Here is an 8,186-nt window from a genome sequence, read left to right as displayed (position 1 = left end):
CTCCACCCTTGGACCTCCCGATGTGTCAGAGAGTGGTACTTGCTTCATTAATTATTTCTTCTTTCATTTTATCTCATGCAAAACATTCTGTAACCATCTCAATGACACCCTCCTTCACCATCTCAGCATCCATGAATGGCTTACTTTTTTTGCCCAAAGCAAACACCACTCGTAGGGAAGCAGCAGTTGCCTTTTCTTGGTTTCTTGATTTAGCATATGACGATTTTAGAAGTTCTATTCTACTACATCTAGATGTGCTCCCAGGTGAGTATGCTCAATTGAATTTAGCAGCATGCTTGGTGTCAAAATGTCGCCTGATATTATCAACCTTGCAGACTGACACGGTTGTTTGACATATTAAACATAAAGGTTTGGGTTTGGCATGCGACGGTAAAATAAATATGTAGTCATCTGTCCATTTCGGGTTGAATTTATGGTTTTCATCATCAATTTTCCGCCATTTTTCTCCGCTCATTTTGTGCAGAGTTTTGGAGGTAAACACCAGGTAAACGCCGGCTCTGGTAAGCACAAGTTGACACACTTCCGGGGAATGTCTGGAATGTCCCGGTAGTAATTTGTACTGATTTAATTCTGATAACATAATAACGAACATATATTTACATTAATTCTAATTATTATTATAAAAAAAAATATATATAAATGTTTTTGGGAATATGGCCAGGGGCCACAAGGAAGCTCCTTGTGGGCCACAATTAGCCCGCAGGCCGCCAGTTAAATATCTATGGTATAGGTACAACACGTTTAAGGATCAGCCTACACCTTTTCTGTCAATATGCATTTGTTTTTCTTTTAAGTTAAAGCCTCATTGTTATTTATTTGTATGTGCATTCTTTTTGGAAAAGGAATTAAATTATTATTATTACGACTGCTACTACAACAACTACTACTACTACTACTACTACTACTACTACTACTACTACTACTACTACTACTACTACTACTACTACTACTACATTTCTTTGGTAACTCGATGAACAGATATCCCACCCAGGTCATGAACTATAAACAGCTGTTAATGGAGGAGGAGAAAACAAAATGATGCCTGAATACAGAAGGCTCAACTGTGGCATGGCTGTGAGAGTTCAACACTGACACATGATCAGCAGGTGTCCAAACACCACAGCTCTGGCTTTTCTTCTCCCTGTATTTCTTTTTAATATCTATATTCAAAGTGTTAGCCAACATTTACATTTCTCATCAATGTTTGTCTAATCAGGGGAGTGAATCAGGCTGTGCTGTGCCAAGTTCCTGTCAGGAGGTAAGGCTTGCAGCTCGGCCGCCCAATGACAAGCGTTCAGAGACAAACCATACCAGCTCCCTAACCTGTTCCATCACGAGGTAGGTGCGGTCAGAGGCACTCGCCCTGTCTGTTATGCTTACACTTCAAGCCACAGTGTAAGGTAATGAAGGTATCCATTGTTGAAAGTAGGGCCAAAATGGCAGTTAGTTTCCACGTCCTTTCAACAGGTGTTTACTTGTGTCTACATTACTCACATCCTCACCCTGCGGAGACAAAGTTGAAGCCGTAGCATGTTGGTTTACAGCTTCTTTGACAGGCAGTGTGGGGAAGGGTGAATCTCTTGTGTATTTGGCTATGGTTGTTTTAATAGGCCCATGTCAATAGAATATTTCATAAAAGAAGCGATGGCCCGGAACAGTTTTTGTTCTGTGCAGTGCGAGGAATGTGCTTGTTTCACTCTTTGAAAGGTGACTTCTGTGTTGCACGGCTGCGGTGGCCAAACAGCTTTTTGTCTGCCAGTACTCTTTGTTTCTTAGTGTGAATGCATTTGTACCAAGAAGGGATCTCATTCTCTCTTTTGTCTTTGCCTCTCCCTCTTGCTCTCTTTTCAGAGTGTGAAAGGGTTTAAACACAGCATTTATTGTTGTATAGAATATAATCATCACTGCTAGAATTATTGAACCCAGTGCACTTTCTGTACTCGCCCATGCAGGTTTTACTCCAAAAGCTTAAATTAGAAAAGCCATTTTCTGTCTCATTTAAACTTGTGACATATAAAATCCCTGGACCTATACCTTTGACCTGTCACATTTCATGGTTGGTTACACATAGGCCTAGTCCACATCCACTGAGTGCTTTAATTAGCTGGCTAAATCAGAACAGTCCGCCAGTCTAAATTCAATTAGGTCTTCAAACACACTCAATGGCACCACAGGCCAGAGGTGGAAAATTCAATTTATTTGAAGTAACCGTATATCCATTTACTGCATGGTCGACCATATGGCCTCTCCCTTGGTGTGAGTTGTGTATGTTTACGAGCAATTCATTCAGCATCATTACATTATTTTAAAGTGCATTATTAACTGTAGAGAGATGGCAATTAGATGGAGGGTTAACTGATGCCGCAAAGTGAGTGAGTGAGTGTGTGTGTGTGTGTGTGTGTGTGTGTGTGTGTGTGTGTGTGTGTGAGAGAGAGAGAACTGCCTGAACACAAAAGCTTTCTGAACAACACAAATTACTGTGATTCAATAAAACAGTTCACTCCATTTGCACTTGTACATTTTAATAAAAAATGTTAATTGGTGAGCTAGCCCTATAAATATTCTAAAGCAGGCATACACAACACAAAACACACAAGCAAAACCACCCAGTAGGCTAATGAACCCAAGACTGACGTTCCATCCGCCAGGAGAATGAACCCCATATTAATCAAACCTTTTCTCTTTCACAAACCTGCTTCTCTCTCCACTCACAACACTGCGGAGGCCAACTCATTAGCGGAGGATTTGGGGACGCTTGTATAGCTATGTGGAGTACAAAGAAAGAAAAGGCTGATCCCTCCTTTTTCTCTGTGCTCCCTTGCTCCTGACAAAGTAGGGCCTTGGTGAATAGCAGAGGCAAAAGCGGAGCTGAATGGAGCTGGAGGAGTGGGGCTCGCTCATGCAGAGAGCTCCCAGCCCCTCTATACCTGCCCTGGAGAAAAGAGTGGCCAGCTGCTGCTGCTGAGCCTTTTTCCCTGGCTTCAATAGAGACTTTGTGAAAGGAACCTGGACAGGGTAGCTGAATACGGAGAGAGAAAGTGAGGAATGGAAGTTAGGGAAGGAAGGAAGGAAGAGAAAAGGGAGAAGGAGTGGGGGGGGGGGGGGTAGTAATTGGGTGGAGAGAGGGTACAGCGTTTGCATAAGCCTATCGTTATGCCCCCACTGTGCACAGAGCTCTTGGGGTTGGTCTGTGGCAGAGAAGAAGAGCAGTTTGGTTTAATCAATCATAATGAAAATTTGCATGTTATAATGAAGCAGTTGCAAAAGTCAATTATTTGGGCAGTTCAAAGGGGAGATTGACTTTGGAGCTGGGATCTGCGGATGCTGGCCAAATCCAGCTTGGCAGAGTTCAAGCTAAAGCTCAAACACAAAATAAGTACTTTAAAGAACTTTCAAAAGCATGTATAGTACATTACTAATGGTCTTCCAGTGCCTTTATCATATAGACTATATAAGAAGTGGACATAGTCACTGTGATGTCACCCATTGGTTTGAAGGGTTGGGTGTTGTTTGGATTTTTGTTTGGGTATTGGTTATCAATTTTGGTGGGGGTCAAAAGAGGTCATATCCTTATTTCACAGAAACAAACACCTATTTATGAAAAGTGTACATACATTTATATTCACCATTCACTCCATAAGATTTATGAAACCTATAAATTGATTGCATACTGTTAAATAATATGATTCCATAATAATCAGTTCATTTTTTCATTCACAATGAAAGTTCTGTTGAACCTCTGTTGAAATGAAATGTTAGTTCTGATTGGTGCAATTTGAGATGTTACAATTCTCCGGTCTCCCTACTGTACACTGAAACCTTTCGAAGTGACACAGACAGAGTCCAACATATGGCGGGCAGGAAATACAATCAGCAGCTGCCAGATTGCGTCATTGCTCGCAAAAATAAAAATCACTTCATTCAAATAATTTTCAGACCTTGCTTGACGAACAACATACTGACTCTGCCTGAGTATGTATCACAGTCCCCGGGGATGTGAGTACAGCACGCCACGTAAAGACAGACAGGCAGGCTTATTTACTTCATAGAGGGAATGGCCGTCAATAAAAACAAAATGCGAGTTGAGACGCTGATTAACTTTCATTGCGTGTTGGAGAAAAACATACGACTGGGTTGAGAATCATGACGGGTGTTTTAAGAGTAGAGGATCCGCTGTGGAGCGAGTGAGATAGAGAGAGAGACACACAGAGAGAGACACTGAAGCGTGCAGATATATCTATTGGTTTGTGAACTACGTTTTGAAGCCTTGAGTTTGGCATTTTGAAAGTTCACCATCTTGGTTCTTGGCCGTCATCTTGGTTTTTGGAACCAGAAGTGACATGAGTGGGTGGTGCTAAGTGCAAACGAATGCTGAACAAGACATTGACACCATAAACTCATTAAGAAAAAGGTTTACTGAGGAAATAAATCAAGTTAGAAATAGGGACACATTTTTTCATAGACTTCTATACAACTGGACTTCTTTTTAGATTTCTTGTTTTATCCAAGTGTCTATTTGGAGACTTTTGTGGGCATATCCTGGTTTTGGTTTTTAGAATCCATTTTAACTCGTCTCCATGCGATGTCAATGTGCCTCTGTTCTTACACACCTCCATCCCTTATTAATCTGCATCTTGGTCCTTTGTAGTTTCCACAATTCTAACGGTATTATTGCACTGCTGTAGCCACAGCTGCTAAGCTTATGTCAGCTTGTTTTCCACCCTTGTGCTCTACTTATTTCTTCCTCTCCACCTCCCTCAGCAATATCCCTCCTTTTACCCATGGGCTGCTGCTTCACCTCCTTCCGTTGACTGTACCTCCTTTTTTTATGCCAGTTTCTTCAATCTTTTCTTCACTCTTTCCCCCCTGACTGCCCCCCAGGCCTCTGCTGCTGCTAATAGGATAATGACTGCCATGTTATGCACACTTAAGACCCACAGAGCAGCGCTGAAGGCTATGTGCATGTGTCAGTTTGAATGTGTGTGTGCCTGCCTTCTCCATTGGGCTATGGAGAATGCAGGATGTGTTTAAAAGTATGTGAAATTCTTTTCAGGGATTGCAGAGGTTAGGCTGTTCATCACCTTCACAGTAAAAAATTAAGACAATTACACACACCTAGCTTTTACATTCGAGATTAAACATTAACATTAAACATTAAAAAACCGCAGAGACAAAGGCTTTATTAGAAGCCTGCTGTTCACCATGGCCGCTCAGCCCTAGGACTGTGGGCTATAACTTATACTGTGTAATTGGGGAATTCCTAATCTCTTGACTGTATAAATGGACTGAATAGTGATTATTTAAACTTTTTCAAATACGTAATGTAATGTACAGATTTGATAAAAAATATATTCCATGTTAGTTTTTCCAATTGTGACACCAAATTGTATTTCTTTGTTATTTATCCCCAATTTAAAAGCTACAAACAACTTCCAGAAATCCTTAAAGGTCGCATGACAAATCGCACTTTTACAGACTGAATTCTTTAAGTAATGAATAGTGAAGTAGGTGAGATAGAGGATGATTTACAGTGTTCTGAAAATGTACTCCATTTATCTGCATCTGTTTATTGGAAAACGAGTAGACAATTACATAAGGGCCTTTTGAGCTTTCCTGAGTTTTGGCCAGATTTAAACTACCTAGCAGATGTTCACTGCTTCTGATGTAGGTCCAGTTCCTTTGCAGCGCAGGGGACCTCTCGCTACATAACTGAGCTTTGGGATCCTGCAAGCCCATGCATCTTCCTCCCTGAAACACTGTTGAAGTTAAACAACACAGCACATGTATGAGGGAAAGAGACTCAGGGAATGAGTGAAATGGAAAGTGATATTTCCCTCTGCTAATGTTTTCTCCCCCGTAAAAAGAGCAAGCACTAGAGATAAAGTGGAACGAAAACAGACCGAGAAACTGTTGGGGTTTTGCATCCAGCTGGAAAAGCTCCCGATGGACGCTCATAACCTTTTAACATGCACCTCCGCTTTATTCTTTTGGAGCTGGTGCTGGAGGAATGCTGGAGTTCAAGAAATCAAACACACAATGTACTGAACTCGCATCAAGAACTTCACATGTAAAGCCAAAATATATATGACCGCACACACTCATAGATGCATAAACACACCTAATGTATGAGCATGTGCAAGGATGAACGTACCCTCTCACAAAGATCAAAAGATAGGAACGCTCATTAGAATCATAAAACAATCATCCTAAAGCCATAAATAAGAATCAGACATGCTGTGTAAATTAACATTCCTCAACACCTTGACAAATTTGAAATGCTTCGCAAAACGCGTTTGCACAATCCAATTTGCCATGCCATCAAATGTGATAATTTAGCATCTAGCATTACACAACATCTTGACAATGGCTTACATATGCAAAATTCCAAAACTGACTCCTCTACTGGCTGGCAGCATGTGACTTGACACAAAAAAGCCACAAAACAACCATGAATAATAAGTTTCTTGGTGGTTTTGGGTTGCTCAATATGTACTGTAACTATGAACACACAGCAGATGTCTGGATTTGTGGAGGAGGAGCGGCATTGATGTCATGTTAATAATGAGATGTGGACATCTGAGCCCCATGTTATAAACATCACCGCTGAAGTCATTCAACAGGTTGCATTTATTCCTTGTTAGCTCATTACAACCGCTGACAGCAACAGGTCATTCACACCACTCTGGATCTTTTCCATCTTGACTTAACTCCTGCAGATCAATTTTACCTTTTGCACTCCAGACATGACGAGGTGATTAGTTTTGCTATGTGTCAAACTTGCCTGATGTTCCCCATTCCAAGCACACACACACACACACACACACACACACACACACACACACACACACACACACACACACACACACACACACACAAACACACACACACACACACACACACACACACACACACACACACACACACACACACACACACACACACCCTCCTGTGCTGAATTTGCTGTGCTTATTTAGTGTGGGCACCTCAGGCAGTTTTAGGCCAGGAGCGTGACAAAGCAGATGCACCGCAGTTCCGCATGTCTAACTCCAACCAGACTCACAATTTGTCTCTCTCTCAGCTTTATATCCTGCTCTGTTTCTGTTTCTGTTTCTGATGAGAGTGCGAAAGTACAAACACATCACACCCATCCTCAAATCACTGCACTGGCTCTCGGTCTCACTCAGGATTGATTATAAAATCTCCCTTTACACCCATCAGTGCATTCACGGAAATGCTCCATCCTACCTCAGAGAACTGCTCACCCCACAAACCTCCACAAGAAACCTACGTTCTGTAAAGGCTAACCTCCTCCTTCCCCCAGGACCAAGCTCAAAACCATGGGAGATCGCGCCTTCTGCTCTGCCGCTCCCAGACTATGGAATGCTCTCCCTGAACATCTGAGGACGCTACAGACTGTGGCATAAAAACGCATCTTTTTAACAGAGCATTTAGCTAGACTTTAACCATTTTAAAGTGTTGTCTTGTCTATCAAATGTTTTTATTTTATTTTTTAAATGTATATTTTTCTCATCGTTTTTACTCTGTAGCACTTTGAGTTTTGTTTACGCAAATGAAAAGTGCGCTTATAAATAAAATGTATTATTATTATTATTATTATTATTATTATTATTATTATTATTATTATTATTATTATTATTATTATTATAAAGAATCAGCAATGCAATCGACTCACTGATGATCATCTCAACCACTGCATGCAGCTTGCTTTGACCTCCCACCAACATGTATTCAACAAGCTGGCACAGTCTCGGAAATGCAACTTCTCTCTCTGAACTGCCATGTGAGGTAAATCTATCTATCTATTATTTTAGTTATTTTTCTTTTTGCAATGAGTGATGGACAATGCATATGCGTGCATAATCACAAGACATTGTTTGCACTACTTCAGTTCAGAAGGTATAGCTTTTCTTTTTATTCAATATATTGTTTGTAATGCGTGGAGAATGCATATTGCATATTTGTTAATCTAAGTTGGATATACTTTCAATCCTTGACCTTATAGGTAACACTACTACCCTAAAGAAAAACATGGCACATTTGTAATTTTCATTGTCAGAATCATGTGGCCCCTGACTCATTTTACAGTTGTGGCCACCTGCCTAATCTAGTTGAATACCCCTGGTGTAGACTAATAGCAAAGGTCA

This window comes from Cottoperca gobio, chromosome 5 (assembly GCF_900634415.1).
Source record: "Cottoperca gobio chromosome 5, fCotGob3.1, whole genome shotgun sequence".
NCBI lineage: Eukaryota > Metazoa > Chordata > Actinopteri > Perciformes > Bovichtidae > Cottoperca > Cottoperca gobio.
Note: the sequence above shows the minus strand (reverse complement) of the source record.